At 39.2% G+C, this 17,978-nt stretch overlaps 1 pseudogene; it reads right to left on the bottom strand.

The window, feature by feature from the left end:
- Positions 1–376: 376 nt before the first annotated feature.
- LOC139734914 (uncharacterized) overlaps positions 377–17,978 on the bottom strand; it is an 88,717-nt pseudogene continuing 71,115 nt past the window's right edge.

The raw sequence follows: 17,978 nt of genomic DNA, 5'->3' as shown, positions 1-17,978 counted from the left end.
TATTACTAATTGGAAAGCAAAATCATGTAGGCAAAATTTTTTTTGTTTTAATTTGCTTGAAGCCTAGACATGAATAATTTATGGCTACATGCTAAATTTGGCCATCTTCTACAAATGAAAGACTATTCTTGTGACCTCACATCACAAAACAAACCCAAAGTTGCCAGATAGGATTTTTACAGTACCAATGAGATTTTGAAAGAAGTAATTTCAGCTTTGATATAATACAATGATTGTGATGACTCTACATAGCTACGATCAATAATTATGTATTATGGTATGTTTACAGAGAAAATCATCACATGGATTTAAAATGAAAGCAAAAAAAAAACAGACAAAAAAAAAACACTGACAAACAACAACAAAATTTCGCAACTTTAAAATAACCCAGCATTGACTTTGAAATGAAGCGAATGGGACGAGTTAACACAAAAGCTAACGATGTCATGTGTATAGCAGGCCATCAATACTTGGTGGACATGCGTTTGCACAGTTCGTTTCCTCTGCAACTACACAGTATAAAACTGCTGCCTTTCGAAACAGGAATGTTATCAATTGTTGCGCCCTTCACAGAGAGGGAGGAAGGCTCTGAGGCACTTCACGGTCCAATGAGATGATTGTGGTTTTTTGGTTTTTTTTTCTCTAGACCTCCACAGTGTAGGCATTGTTGATGACACCCTGGGGAGGGGACCCTCCATGCATTTCCCGCTTTGCCGTCCTGCATAATGGGAGACATGATTTTAATATACTTATTCACAATCATGTGCTTCCTCCTGTAGAAAATCTAAAGTGTGGCATACTGAAATATTTGATTATTTTGTTCTGGCTCAACATAACAACAAAATTTTGGCTGTAACTGTAGAAAGAGGCAATGTGTGGAAAAGATATGTGTACCTTGGTAGAAGATTGAGATATGAAAAGTTGAAAGGAATGAGGAAGATATTGGTCATTAATGATCTTTTATTCCTAGTAGATTGTATGTTCATTACATGAAATGTGGCTGAATTTCTTTCATCCAGCATTCAGATGCATTTGACAAGAGCTGTGATGATGTAAGGGAATGCAATAATTCTGTGTCGACTTGAGCACATGTGAGCTGGTTGGTGTGTGCCTCGGTCACCTAGAGGCAGTTGGTGTCTACCATTCATGCCTTCACTTCAACACTGATAAATCTTTGCTTTGTCTTTGAGCGTCTCTTTTTCTCCAAAGATAAAAAAGTAGCGAAGCATGAGCTTCATTATAAATTTGTATAAAGGCTGTTACGTAATATAGCAGAAACTTCAGTGGTGTGTGGTTTCACTTTACTGGCAATGGATGGGAAAATGAAGGGTTGGATAAAATACTGCACTCAAAGGGATGTCTCTATAAAAACATGACAATATGCTCACCTGACAGCATTCTTTTGCTCTGGTGTTAACGAGCCAATTAACTCCCTCTCATCACTATTGTCCACTGAACTCTGACTTGTCATGCTCCTCATTCTGACCTCTTCATAAACTCCGTTGTTATCTCCCGTTGGTAGGTCGTCAATCCCTTCTCCCATTATATAAGCTGAAAATGTATAAAAGTGCCACAATGACAAAAATAAAATCAAAAAGGCTGGAATACATTAACGAAGAGAAAGATCTCTATGATTACATACCTTCTCCTATAAGTTACATATACGGTACTGTTAAACCAGATATGTTTGCATAAATTTTGATTTCACAAGAGCCAAGATCAGTGGGATTAAAATGCATGCATAAGTTCTTGTCTACACTATAATGCATTGGATGTCAGTGGCTATTTGTGGAAATCTCAGGCCATAAAAAGGCCATCAGCTACATGTACAATTCACAAAAATTACATGCTGCAAATATTTCTTACTTTACAGTATAAACATTTTCATATGAATTTATCAAATATCACACAATGACATGGAACCTCAATTTGACATTAATGAATACCCTTTTCAGTGCAAAACTATCAAATCACTATGTTTTCTTAGAACTGAATTGAAATGAAAACTGAAAACTTCTGTGAAAGGGGGAATACCTAAAATATGAAAAGTCTGAGTCTACACTTGTAACTGTCTTGTCTATTTAGTGGTTCTTTTGTATTCACACCAGAGTCCAGCTACATAGATTACAGTAACTAGGACATTTGAATATTTCTCACCACATTCAAGTAGAACTAAAGCATTTCAGCTGATATGCATAATTGACTGGGATACCTCTGTTTCTCATGCAGTCAGTATTTTGTGTGCCATAAGTCTGTACATGGCCCTTCATTTACCCTTTGACGAAGTTCATTGACCATTGACCAAGAAATGACCTACTTTGGGTATAACACTACATCTCTGCACACAGCAAACTTTTTTTTTTCAATTTACTTCAATCCTTACACAAAACAGGATAAATTAACATTGGACTTTACATGTACCGAGTGGAATGTATGGCCAGAAATGACATTTTAACCAAAGATTGGTGACCTTTGACCTTGAGCTACGATCTTGATATCTTCCCCATCAATACCAATGTCTTGACTTATTCATACATGCCAATCTTTCTTACTGGAAATAATTATCATTGGACATTCCTTGATAAAGTTAAAGCTAGAATGTTATTTCATTTTACCAAAATAATGTAACCTTTGCCCTTGATCTTCACCTTCTACTTTTATCATGTTTATCATTGTCAAGTTACCCTGCAGACCCAGAAATTACATGTCATGTACTGTTTGCTACTCACAAGGGTCTTCATCAATTCGATAGGTATGGTTCTTCACTCTGCGCCTCCGAACAAACATAACGAGGACTACTGCGATGATGATAATGATTATGATGGCAACTGACATGCCAATTGCCAGGCTGGCCACTGAAAATGTATAAACACACAGAAAAGAAGAAGGGTAAAGATGTGATGACACCATCTAAAAGGTGGAACAAACCGTAATTTAATTTCAGAAACAAAAGCTTGGAGAGGATGAGATGATGACTTTAATACACTCATGATATCATATGCAGACTTGATGCACCCTCCCTGGATGTGGACCCCTGGCCTTGATGCTATGTCTGAAAACTGAGTTGTAACTTTACATTCACACCAACCTTTACAAACATATAATAAGTCCTCACCCAGTGGCAGATCGGGGGGGGGGGGGGGGGGGGGGGGGGAGTAAAGAAAATGAATTTAAGTCTTCAATTGCCGTGGTACCACAAAAATATGCTAAAGCCTTTTTTCTTTTTTTTTTTGCTTGTCAGCTGATTTAACCTGGAATTGGATTCAGATTTTGCGCCCCCCCTCCCCTTTATGGAATTCCTAGATCTGCCCCTTCTCACCTGTAGGGTCCTACAGGTATGTGTACACAGATGATTGTTAGTGTTATATCTCAACAGAATAAAATGATGCTGATATTTTGTTGTCTATGGCCATTAGCAACTGTGCTCCCAATATCCCGTGGGGATAACGAGTAAGTTTTACCCGTTCTTCCCACAATTCTCCGAAAGCCTTCAATGCCCCAAACAAGATTCGTTTTGCCCATCAACAGGAAATGGACAGGTTGGCAATCAAGGAAAGTGGTCAAGTGATAATGTATCCCTTTTCCATGGTCAACTGCATGTGCCATTAAGCAATGCAAAAATATTGATGGAATCATGAGGTACTAATAGAGCATGCGCTGATGAACTTGCAAATAATCCTTTCGTTATACACGAAGGGCATACAAATGGAGTTTGGTAGTCAAAATCTAGTGAGCACAACCTTGGTGGCTAGTTTTCATAGGAGTTTTAATGAAAAACAAGCGCACTACTAAATTGGAAAAAGGCAAGTTGAATTGATAAAAGGTGCAGTTTGGATATAGAAAAAGAACATACAGATTGCTGTAAGAAACTCTAATTTTTCAATCAAAGTCATTTTCTGGTCAGCATAAAGCAAACATGAATTTAGGCCACACATACAGACATGTCACTCCTGTCTACATTTTGGAAAACTCTTATACCAGGTTCCCCTTGGTTACCCTTACATGAGCTGATGCCACAGGAACCTGGTACTAGTATATCACTTTCTTGTAATGAACAGGTTAAAATGTGAGTTTCACACATTGCATTAGATTCATACCTGGGCATGAAAATAATGCACAGTTTTCATAGCAACTCACCTGATGAATTTGCTTGCCTTCCTACAGATGGCGTGGTGTTGATGACCACTTCACTTTCAGTGTCATTGACTAAGAACGAAGCTGGGGGAGAGAGACAAATAAATACTGGTGTATATTGAGGTATGGAAAAGCAGGAAAGGTCAGAGGACTTTAAAAACAAATTGTGAGAAAAAAAACATCATCTATATACAGCAGAACAAATTATTAATTTCACTTGAAAATGAAGTGATGGTAGAACTGGTAGATACATTAACTGGCTGAGGTCATTCTGTGGGATTAAAAGTGATGTACAATTCTTCACTATCATCCACTATTATTCTTCACTACTATTATTTTGTGCAACATGTATGGTACAATGTATCCCTTTGTAATGTTCATTCTGGTATTTGTTTCATGTTTGTAATGTTTATGATATGTATCCTATATTCTTTACCTGGTCGAACAGACAATAATAATAATAATGGATAGTGATGATAATTTAAATATCATACCAAGTTCACAAAGATCGCCTTCAAATTCCCTCGGACACAGGCAGGAGCCATCCTTGGCATTACAGACACCTCCGTTTTCACAGAGACACATGTGTTCACACTTCGTGCCCCATCGTCCTGACTTGCACTTTGATATCAGGCAGCGTCCGTCTATGTGGCTGCAGTTGTACTGAACACAGTTGGAGCACCGCTCCTCGCAGTTCTCCCCAAAGAAGCCATGGTCGCAGGGCATGTCACAGAAGTCGCCGATCCAGCCAACGGCGCACGTGCACCGTCCGTTAATGTGATCGCACGCAGCCCCGTTCTGGCATTGGCATGCCTCCTCGCACTGGACACCATAGAAGCCCTCTTCGCAGGGATCCGAGCACCGTGTACCCTGCCATCCTGCTTGGCAGATGCACTCCCCGTCCTCGGGATGACATACTGCCCTATTTTCACACTCGCAAGGGAACTGGCACTGGAGTCCGTATCTATCCTCAGGACATTCTTCCTCACAGTGGCGACCAGTATAGCCTGCGGTGCAAGTGCATTCACCTACAAATACCAGGAAACAAGCAACCGTCAGAATCAAAACCGTCTGGTTGCCTACATTAACAGAAATAGGTCGTTAGTACCGGTCATTAGTATGCGGGCGATGGCAAAGACTAATGCCCGCTGGGCATGTTAGGCAAAATGAAAAACTGGTCACATAACTGCTCTCAGACAATCATTGGATAAGAATCCATATTACCATTGTATAATGGGGGCCAATCATTTTAATAATGACTTTGAAAATGTAGCAATGTGCAATTTTGGAGATAATATTTTCCCTGTGTGATACAAGACTGTTAAACTGCAAAAATTGATATCACAGCAGGAAGAGTAACGTACGGAATATCTTCTGGTAAACATTTTTTTGTACACTAGTCATGTCTCTTGAAAGAAGACATTTCAGCAGGAACATATTAAAGAGAGGGTGGAGGAGGCAAAACATATTGACTAGATGAGATGAATTTTAGGAAAGGGTTAATCATATCAGTTACAAAAATATTGAATCATTTTAATGACCTGTGATATGATGACAGGAAGCCCCGTTTACGCAGGAACATTTACGCCGACATCCAGCACCGTAGACTCCAGGTTGGCACGGCAAAGAGCAGAATGCCCCCCGCCAGCCTGGCTGACACTCGCACTCCCCATTAAATCTCTCACAGAGGGCATCGTTCTGACAGTCGCACTCTTGTGAACAGTTCTGGCCATACCGTCCCACCGGGCACGCCTCCTGACACTGGTCACCCGTCCAGCCAAGAGGACAGATGCACACTGCACTACCGGACTCACATGTGCCGCCATTATTACACTGGCAGCGAGGGCGACATCCAAGTACATATCCAGTCACTGCATCAACCAATGCAACATAGATACAACAACACTGCTTAATAGGTTAAAATATCAAGTATAGAGAAGTGAATGAGACTACTTGGCATATCCTGTGTCACATTTGAATACAGCTGCAAAACTAAATAATAGTGACAATGAATAACAAAATGGACACATAATTATTTTTTTTTCTTTTTTTTTTTTTCTTTCTTTCTTTTTTCTTTTTTGTTGTGTACAAACAACTATAGCAATGAAGAGTTTGCGGTTTTCCCATTCTATTCCAAATACCGAGTTATGATAATGCACATTACAGGGTCAAAACAGTTTTTCTGTGTTCTGGATTTCTGTGTTGCAACACAAACCATGCATTGCTACAAAACAATTTTGTGTTGCTACACAAACCATGCATCACTATAAAACAAGAACAGAATGTTGAACCCAATATCATTTAAACCTCTGAGTTCCATATTTGTAAAGAAAAAAATGAAATATATAGACTGAAACAATTTTGAAAACCTCTTTTACAGTGTGCCTAGGATGACTGTAAGGCATAATCTGATCACAAGATTAAATTGATTACTAGAAATATACCAGCTGACAGTGTACATCCATCATCACATGTTACAGCAGCCATACATGTATGTCCACACATATCCTACATGCATGATTGCAATACGGTTGAATACTTTCTCAGGTTTCCATCTGGCATTTAAACTCACAAGTGTTACATGATGTCTCGCATTGGTCCCCGACCCATTCTTCTGAGCATATGCAGCGCCCATCTACATGGTTGCATGTCCCGCCATTTTGACAGGTACAGGTGTAGTTGCATCCATCGCCATAGTAACCCTCACTGCAGGGCCTCTCACAGGACTCCCCAGTCCAGCCCGGAAGGCAGAAACATTCACCAAATGATGGGGAACAGGAGTGGGCGTGGTCGCACTGGCATTCACTGGCACAGTTCACACCAAACCTATTGTCTAAAGAGTATGACAAAATAAATACACACACAAAGTGACATCAAATAAAACTATACAGAATGCTGCATATGAGGAAGATATAGTCATACTAAAGAGAGGGAGACTCAGTGGTTTTTATACAGTATTACAGAGAAATACAAACAGACAGACGGACAGAATTGACATATGGAACAAATGTATGGATAACAAAGGGCTCAATGAGAGTGAATGTTTTATTCTAATAAAGCGCTATGCTGTATAAGCCATATATTTAGCAAGTCGAATTTTTCGCAAATCAGGACTTTCTGACAATAGTGTTCACGGGTGGTTAAATTTGCAATAATGGAGTACAGTAATTAAAGGAGAAAAGTATGGGTGCATGATGCATTTATGTCGGGATCAGATTTGATAGTTTTGTAAAAATTTGCTAATGGCATGCGACTCATGAAATTTGCAAATATAAAATCCTCACAAAATATATGGCAGTTAGGACCTGTACAGTACACAAGACACATCATTACTGAGACTCGATGGGCATAGCCACGCTTGAAGACAAACTTACTGGTGCAGGTTTCCTCACAAAACTGTCCTTGGAATCCAGCTGCACAGGTACACGAGCCATCGACAGGATTGCAGACTGCCTCGTTTCTGCACCTACAGTTGGACTGGCAGTGCAGGCCGTACGACCCCTGAGGGCAGGCTACGCCACACCCTTCTCCTGTCCAGCCCGCCTCGCATCTGCACGTGCCCACGCTTGCGTCGCACGACACAGCTTGTTCACAATGGCAGGTCTGCGAGCAGTTTGCCCCGTAGCGCCATTGACTGCAGGTGAGAGCACAGTTCTCTCCATGAAAGCCCGATGTGCAGGTGCATTCTCCCGTCACATGATGGCAGAGGCTACCCTCCAGACAGGTGCATTCCTGGTTGCATCTGGTGCCATACCACCCTTCACCGCAAGGCACGTTGCAGAACTCCCCGTGCCAGCCAGGTCTGCACGAACACACCCCTGAGTCCGCCCGACACTCAGCCCCATTCTCACACTTGCACATCTGGCTGCACATTATGCCATAAGTGCCTTAGGAAATATATAGAAAACAAGATAAACAAAAACACACTTTTTTTAAATCATACCTAAAGTTGGACCCTCAGTCATGTTTGTTGGGATAGTGTCAGTTTAGAATGTTTGGGAATGGCTATTTTCCTGTCTTTTCTTCCTTTAATCACTTTCAGATAGCATTCTTAAGGAGCTGTAAGAACTTTATTTTATATAGGACATAAGTTCGCTCCCTCACAAAACAAATACAAGAAGATCAAAGACACACTGTGAATGATACATGTAGAATATTGATATTGCTAATAGTAAAAAAAATAAATAGATAAATAGATAAAAAGTGTTCATCAGAACAGAATAGCTTCAACATGGTCAAATCACATTTTATGCGAGCTGGTTCTTTACAAAGAATAATTGCACTCAACAATGTCCCTGGTAGAAAGGTTCAGTGAGTAGACTTTAATAACAGCAGCACACTACACTGGGAGTTGAGTGCATGCACAGAAACATGCCAATCTCTCGAGAAACATAGTCCCCAACACGTACCTGTCGGACAAGGCTGGTCACAACGTTCTCCTCTCCAGCCAGCCCAGCAAGAGCACTCCCCTGTGATGGAGTTGCATGATCCATTGTTGCACTGGCACCGGCCCCGGCACATCTCTCCATACCTGTCCGCTGGACACGCGTATTGGCAGTTTTCCCCTTGCCAGCCAGCCCCACAATCGCACCTGCCATCCACCGCCTGACACGTTCCCCCGTTTTGGCACTCACACAATCCTACACAGCCAGCACCATACATACCATCTGATGAAAAAGAATGCAGAACAATTACCCCGGTATATCATTTTCATGATGGGGCTATCTATGATAGCTTTTTGTTTCTTCCATGCAAACCCATTCAAATTTCAAAAAAATTTCAGATAATTGACACCAGCGAGGCAGTGGATTGGTATAGTTGCACATATACTAGTACACAATAATTCTATAATTGTATGGCACAGAGTGCCTGGTTGATACCATTTGCTGACTATTGCAAGTCACTTGGGGTGAACCATGAGGGTTTGGCATCTTTCACCTGTTTTCTTTTGTGGGTAGCTACACTGTCACACCCAACTTAATCGGGTTAGCAGCATGCTCTTTGCTATGAATGAATGACGTGTGATCTTTGATGTGTCATGACTAACTCACACAGGACCTCCATTTTATGTCCTATCCAACGGACAGAGTGTTTCTGCCTCTTACTAGAGGGGATCAATAGAATGCTTACCAGTATGCAAAACAATAATTATGCTGATCGAGACTTGGCATAGGATATAGCATAGGACTGTACAGGCAGGCCTTCAGGTAGCAATAACTTCTACCAGAGGGCCTGCCATGTATGGTAAAATCCAGTTATGGTTTCAACACTCACCAGGGCAAGGGGTTTCACAAAACTGTCCCATCCAACCCGGTTGACAGGAGCAAGAACCATTGACACTATTGCAGGTGGCTTCGTTCTGGCACCCACATGCCTCCTGACACAGCACACCATAGAAACCTGTAGTTAAACCAAATGTTATCCATTGAGATAGGAATGATGATGACAATGATGTGATAAATGATGATGATAGCGATGATGATAACGATGATGATACATGCAAAAGAAAGAATTAATGGTAACAATGACAGCAAAGAGGAAGATGACAAAAGAAAAGATGAAAGTTTAAAAAAAGAGAATAGAGAGAATATAATTATCTATTATATATTACATTCAAACCACTGTAAATGTTACATCCAAAAATTGACAAAATTCAATCAAACACAGATAACAAATAATAGCATATACTGTAAAACCAGAAACATTCTTGGCATGAAACTTTTTGTTGGATCTGGTGGCCTTTTTCAGAGCATGAAATTTTCATGAATTACCACTGGCATTCAATGCATTGGTCGCAAACCGGTCCGTGAACGCTTAAAACCTTCTGATTTTCTTAATACTCAAGGGAACACACTTCCATTACTTACAGTAACAAATTGCTTACTGAAGTAACTTTTATGCATAGGCCTATGATAATTGTAATATGGGAAGATAAAATGAAATCATATTTAAAAAGATATCACTTTCTGAACAGAATGTATCATTATATTTTGGTTTATCCTCTTACCTTCCTCACACAGCAGCTCGCATAATGTTCCCCTGTAACCAGGCTGACATCCGCAACTGCCAGTCACATGATCACAGAGGGCACCATTCCGACACTGACAGGTTGAGTTGCAGCCCATGCCAAATGACCCCTCTGTACACTCCACGGAGCAGTCCCCGCCCTTCCAGCCTGGAGAACAGGTGCACTCTCCTGTGACCTGGTGGCAAGAACCGCCATTCTTACATTGGCACCGCAGTGCACATGAGGCGCCGTACCATCCTTCTGGACATGGCTCCGAGCAGTTGCTTCCCATCCAGCCTTTATAGATTCCACAACAGTTCATAAAAGAGAAATGCTTAACCACAGGCCAGATAGAATAACACACCTGTGACAGACATGTATATAAGACCTGACATTTTATGTCCCTCACTCAAGAAATGTCAATGTCAATCTCCTCACAGTGGTGGATCCACATAAAGATGGAATGAGTTCATTTTCTACCACACCACAGGTGAAACAGTACAGCACAACCCCACAATAAGCTAGTTTGCTACCTGTAGTATAAAATAATGTCATTTTGAATGTCACACAAAGAATGTCACACAAAGTATTTGCTGCACTTAAGTATATCTTTGTTCAATGCAATTTAGAACACTACTGCAAACACAGAATGTTTGTCACTGTATCACAAATCACAAAGGGTTTATACACAACATTTGAATGTTCTTGAAAGTTGAAATGCGCACTCACAAATTACTAATTTAGCAATGATGCATATGTTTTGCAGCGAGTGGTACTTTTCAAATCCTACAATCGATAGAAACCTACCTGCTTCACATTGGCATTCACCCGTAACCTGGTCGCACACCCCATTCTCACAGTGGCAGACCATGCGGCAGGAATTTCCATAGAAACCCTCTGGACACTCTTGTCTGCAGTCACCTGTGGTTTCGCAAAGACACTGGCCTGTTTCGTGGTGACACACACCCCCAAGTTCACACAGGCAGGGTTCCTCGCAGTTTAATCCAATGAAAAGATCTACAAGTCATGAGAAATGAACAAGGGGCTCTTCTCATGAATTTGTCATTTAATTTGTTCATTACTGACTTGGTAAGTCATCAAAAAGGTTGAAAAACAAAATTAAGTTAATTAAGTTATTTAAAACTTCTAGAAGTATATTAAAGTGGTGCACATTCCCAATCATAACAATCATACAGTTGCTGAGATAAAGCACATATTTGTGACCAAAGTCACGAAAAATAATTGCTGTTTCACATACGTGTACAATGTCATAACAATTTCTTTCTTGACTGGTTTTCCACAGATAACATCCCCTTTAGCTATCATAAAATATTCTTGCTAAAAAAGGACAATGTTAAAAACAAAGAAATACATATTATCAATTGAAAAGAAAGGAATACTTAAGATTTCTGCCCTTAAGAGGTCATCAAAACTATAAAAAAAAACAGTTTATTTGCATAACCAATTACATTCATGTAAAATTATAATACATCAAAATTTCTTACTTTTACCAATTACATTACAAGCTAAAAACATCCAATATTAGGTTGCATTGTCTCCATAAATGAGAGAAAACTGACAAAATAGGTATTCCTTGCAATAACAAATCATATTTGCATAATTGATTGTACAAACTCAGAATAAGAATATACATAATACATATTATCATACATACAAGCTACTTTTTCGATACAATAAAGCCATGTATCAATATTCCTGCAAGGGGTTTGCCTAATGACATACAATATTGTCAGCATAATACCTGTCCTATGCATTTTACATTACCTGTATCAATGGAGAAAAAGAGTACAATATTGTTTCCAATATTGTACTCTGCTGTCAATATCGCACTTAAATGTTTCTTTATACGCATGCGCAGTATCGCTTGCAAAGAAAGCAAAGTGCAGTGGCATTGCGCGATGAGGTTGAGAAATGCGCGATGAGGTCGAGAAATGCGCGATGAGGTTGAGAAATGCCAAGGAGTACACGTAAATCGTCTGTGCTGTGTGCGGCAGTCGCTTGCTGATATGCTCTGTACTGTACTGTACTGTGCGTAGATACTAGATACACGTCTGTATACAAGTTGAAAGGTTAGATTTTGTAAACAATATAATGGTGAGTGAAACCCTTTTTCATTTTTTTTTTTTTTTTGGGGGGGGGGGGGAATTGAATGTGGTGTTGTCGTGGAGAGTGGTTTGTACATGTATGTATAATAATAATAATAATGGATTTCTTTCGCGGTATATCAGATATATTGCATTCATCAACATCAATATTGCACTCGTCTTCGACTCGTGCAATATTCATGTTGATGAATGCAATATATCTGATATACCACTCAAGTGCATCCAATAATGATTATGCATTCTCATCAGATACATGATGATATAACATGTTTGGTAACAATTATTGGCCAAAAACTGGGGGGGGGGGGGTGAGATGGGAGAAGAGTTAAGTTGTGATACCCCACATTCCAAATAATATACTTTGTATGGCCTCATACAATATTCCATATCCACCATGGGATGCCTGCCTAATACAACAAATGTGTTATGTGCATATTGACTGTCTCATGAGAGGATGCCATTATCACTAGTTCCCCTATACTCCTCCTCCTTGTAATCCTTTTTTTTTTAGATTTTTTTTTTTTTTTTGGTGATATGGAGTATTTAGAACTGTCCAGATATACTACTTATGATCAAAATTCAACTCTGCAAAATGCGTGTCTATGTGTGTATGTGTGTGCAATTATATTTTTGTGCAAGGGGGTGATAGTATGATTATTCCATGACTACCTTTTAGTACAGGAAAAGTACTTGGGGGTGTTTCACGAAGTTGAACTTCATTTAAGATTGACTAAAAATTATGGTATTCCACAGGTTTCCCTGTTCACTTTCATTAGCCTAATCACCATCCACTTCAAAATTATCATTTAGTTTTTTCATGAATAATTCCATTGTTACAACTTCATTTTATCTCAAGTTGTATTATCAATGACTACATGAAAAAAGTTTCCAAAATCTTCATTTTCATTAGAAAGTTGAGCAACATTGAAGACACACACAGCATACCATGATTTTTAGTCAATCAGAAATTTAAAGTTCAACTTAAATTCTTCATGAAACATCCCCCTAATACTAAAATTGTGCTTGATAACAAATTAGCAGAATGCAAACATTACACATGTACTGATATACATGTTTATTCTAAGCGAGGGTATGTATGTCTATGTATTTGAAACTCACACAGAGTGACAGTGGGTGAAATCCGTAATATTGTCCACAAGTAGTCCTTTATTACCTCCGCCAAGGGAGGAGGTTATGTTTTCGTTACCTTTGGTTTGTGTGTTTGTGTGTTTGCCCTTGTGCAAAATAACTCAAAAAGTAGTTAACGGATTTAGATGATACTTGCAGGAAAGATTAAGAACGATACAAGTAACAGATGATTAAATTTTGGTAGTGATCCAAGAATTTTGGGGAATTTATGAAGGATTTTTTATATTTTGGCATGTAGGGTCAATGAACCTGGGAGTTCAGGCTGCGCGTATTTGAGGTTTGCATGCGCGCACTAAAATGCGCGCTCTAATTTCTACTAGGGTGAGGCGCGCCGTGCAGCTGAGGGTTTATGACGTAAACAAAGGCTTCTATATTGGGAAATCAGGCAATTTTCAGCACACAATGCTATAAGTACGTATGGGTAGAAATCACTGAAATCTCTATGGATGAACGAGATCAGTGGTGGAAATGAGCTGCATGCTTGGCGGAGGTCTGCGCTCTCAGAGTGCTTCTCTATAGTTCATATAAGAAATCTAAATCATTTCACAAAAGGATTTTGTGTTAGTGATACATGTTCTGGGCAATCAATCAGTGAAATAACTACAACAGTAAGTGTGATTTAGACAACTTGTCAACATTTGATGTGACAGCTAATAATTCCTGAATTCAGTGCATGTTTTGTTTATACAGGAGTTCTTATACATCTACACTGTATACATGTGTAAAAGAGTGTACTGTGCTGGTACATTGTGAAGTCTGTAGATTGCCTAAAACCAGGCTTGTTAGGTGTGAATTCATATCTCTTATCAAACACAGGTGTTTGAGCTGCAGCCACAAACAATTGGCATGTCACAAAAACAGGTGTTATGTGTGGATTATGCTCCCTAGCAGTAAACAAGAAACATACAAGTAATCAATACCTTTGCTGTCAATCATTTTGCTGACAAAGGATGTACCAAATTTGGTATTGATTTTACCTATCAATGAGTAAATATAGACCATGAAATTAACTTTGTTTACTTGGCATTCTTTACAAACAACTCTTTTATCTTGTAGTTTACATTTTTTTTTCAAGGGCCATTTGTTGAATTAGAACCAAGGGATCATCATCAGATACTAATCCGTTGGGGGAAAAGAAAAATGTCATTAGCAAGGGTCGCATTGGGGGCAAAAGGTCACAGGAGCAAAACATCATAGAGTTTAACTTCGAGAAACCTTCATGAAGTTTGTTTGTCCTTCCACACTGGTGATCTGAAACTTTGCAATGTTTTGCTAGTGTAACAGCAGATACTGATAATAAAAGTTACTGTACCTGGTCTTGGGCATGAGTGCTGGCACATGCTTCCTGTGTACCCTCTAGCACAGGTGCAATTACCCGTCACATGGTCGCAGGGACTCCTGTTGTAGCAAAGACACTTTTGGTGACATTGGTTGCCATAGAAACCGCTTGGGCAGGGCTCCTCACAGAGGGGACCAATCCAGCCTGGCAGGCAATGGCAGGCGCCTGTGACAATATCGCACATTGCATTGTTCTGGCAACGACATTCCAAATTGCAGCTTTCTCCAAAGGTACCTTCGCAGCAAATTGAGGTAGAGAACATGTCATGGTAATATGAATTGTTCACAGGATGGTCATTTTTAAAAAGTCTGGCCAACAACAACCTTCCCTTTCCCTTCAAGACATGAATACATGATCCCAATAAATAAATACACATAAAAAAAAAGTTTCTGTATCTATGTAATATACAGTTTGTATGTATATTTATCTATTACAATAAATACGAATGATATATTTCTGAAATTTTGGTGGCCCGACTTGTGTTTTTGGTGGCCCTGGGCCACCGGGCCAATGTTAGTGTCGAGCCCTGTATATATATACAGATATATATGTGACCGTGCACCACAAAACGAACAAAAAGTCGCACACACTGATTTTGCGTGAGGACTGAAAATAAGTGAAATGGGTCAACCTAGCCGATCTTGACTTTTTCATATTTTCTGAAACAGCAAGTCTTCTTTTACATAATGCTAAAATTTGGGATCATAAAACAAGCAGGAAAGTGTGTTTTTTTAGCATTTTATCTCGAACATTTTTGGAAGAAAGCAGTGATTAGGTGTGTCCCCCTTTTCATTTCTGAAAAACCTTGTACACACTCTTCACTTTCAACTCTAATAACTTTTAAAAGGGTAATGCTACTGCTTTGAAAGTTGGCATTAATTATATTTGTTCTTTCTCTCCAATGTTTAGATAGGTTAGGAGAGTCCATTTGAATTGAGTTATACATCGTTTTTAAAGCTTAAAGTCTGCTCTTTCAGAATGTGGTCTTAACTAAAAATTCATGTCTGGCGACTTTTTGTTTGTTTTGTGGCGCAGGGTCACATATATTCATTTATTTATATATATATATATATATATATATATATATATATATAATATTTCATATTCAAACATATATTGTAAGTTGACACAATGAACTTGTTCATTATGTCATTTTGTGAAATTCTTTAGAGTGTGAGTGAACATCTATTTTAGCTTTGAGAACTAGCAATGCGTTGCAAATACTCAGTAATGTGTTGTATGCAGGCAATGGCAGATCCAGAGGGGGGCGCACCGGATGTGTGCCCCCTCTTTACTTTTTTGTTAAACAAAAGAAATAAAAAGAAACAAATGGGCGGTGCATGTGCCCCCCTTAATTTTCTAAAGGCGCCTCCCCTTCACAGAATTCCTGGATCCGCCCCTGTGCAGGTACACGTATAGAAGCATGGCACATACCTTTGTGTTCTGATTCATTGATTTCCTTGCAAGACTTGCAGCTGCAATTGGTTTACTATTTTTCTTTGTTTCAAACATCTCCATTACAGAGTTAAGGAAAAAGATAATTAATTTGTTGTGGAGGGACTGATTTTGCTACAACACGCTTTTCCCATAGACACTTGCCCGAGTACTGAGTATATACTCCGGACTCGTCCTCAACGGGTTAATCACCAACAATTTTACCTTGTGGACAGAAGGTGTCACAAGTGGCCCCATGGAAGCCAGGGGCGCAGCGACAGGTACCGTTGGTGGGCTCACAGGTGCCATTCTGGCACTGGCATTCCATGTTGCAGCCTTCTCCGTAGAAACCTGTGTGAATTAGCCAAAGGAGATGGGGAAATGATATACACCCAAAGGAGTCATTTGTTATTCATTCTGAATTATCATTATTACTTTGACAACACAGGTATCTTTTTTTCTAGGAACACAGTCATGGGGAAGAGTAATAATGAATTTAATGTACACATGTCGTGCTTGGTTCATCAAAACATGCTTCATACTGCTAGCAGCAAAGTGCTGATAAATGTTTTTTCTCATTCTCTCACAAACAACAACAACAACAACAACAAAATGTCCTACTTTGATGGTACAATCTGCACCATCACATCTGGGGGCATATCATGAAGCATTTACTTTGGTGGACAAATTTGCTCTCATCTGATCAGATGCAAAGATTTCAGTAGCTTGTAACAGTTTGTAAGAAAAATATCCGACCATAACGCTTCATGAAATGCTCCCCTGGACTACTGTAAAAACACAAAAACAAACAAACAAACAGAAATGTTCTCATGCATTTTAATTTCACAAATTTCACAAGAGTCCAGATCCTAGATATCAAAATGCCCTTGAAAGTTCTTGGTGTCTACACTATATGCATTGAATGCCAGTGGCATCTCACAAAATGTCACGCCTCGAAAATATCTTGCTTTACAATATAATATCAATATCTTCTTTCTTTTTTTTGCTCCATCTTTCCTTCTTCTCATCTCAAATACCTAAAACCAATTGTCCCGCTACACATCCATAAGAGTACACATTTCATTTTTCTTACCCTCATCCATATATTCATCTTGAAGATTCTTTTATCTAAGTGAAAAGAATTGTGTTCCACTATATATACACATGAACCACCATTACACAGAGCATATCCAATTTCCAGACTGAAATTATGCACAATCTATATTGACCATATGGAAGGGTAATTGCGATGATGGAAGTGACTCAAGACATAGAGCATTATGCATTCATGCTACACAGAGCACATGAGAGGTGAATTCTGATACAAACTCATTCAATTCGACGACCTTTTAACGCAAGATGTGTTATATCCAAAGTGCCTAAAGAAGTTTTAAGGGGGTTATTGTATCATCCTTTTTTTCTTCTCACACGTATTCATTTTGAGAAATATGTGACCTGATACAGATAAAAATCAAGTTTCATTGCAACTTGAATGCAAGGATTATTTGCCGGCAGGATAAACTACCAAGTACCAACCAAGAAGAGCCATGATTTTTAAAAAAGAAAAAGAAAAGAAATCATGGCCGTTCATACTCCAGTAGGACTGCACATGATCTTTTATTATGGCTTCTACTTAATAACTAAATAATCGGTGCTCATTTATGTTGATCAAGGGCAATTTATTAAGTAGTTGCAATAAATGTTCTTTTTAGCAGTTTGTCTATGGCCCCCAAATGGCACTCATATGAACGTGGTAATCTATGTCTCGCTTCTCCCAGACAACTTCTGT

This window comes from Diadema antillarum, unplaced genomic scaffold, assembly GCF_040938485.1.
Source record: "Diadema antillarum isolate AM-2024a unplaced genomic scaffold, OU_Dant_1.0 seq00000550_RagTag, whole genome shotgun sequence".
In the NCBI taxonomy this organism is placed as follows: domain Eukaryota; kingdom Metazoa; phylum Echinodermata; class Echinoidea; order Diadematoida; family Diadematidae; genus Diadema; species Diadema antillarum.
The sequence above is the reverse complement of the archived record's forward strand: the minus strand, read 5'-3'. Positions and strand labels throughout refer to the sequence as shown.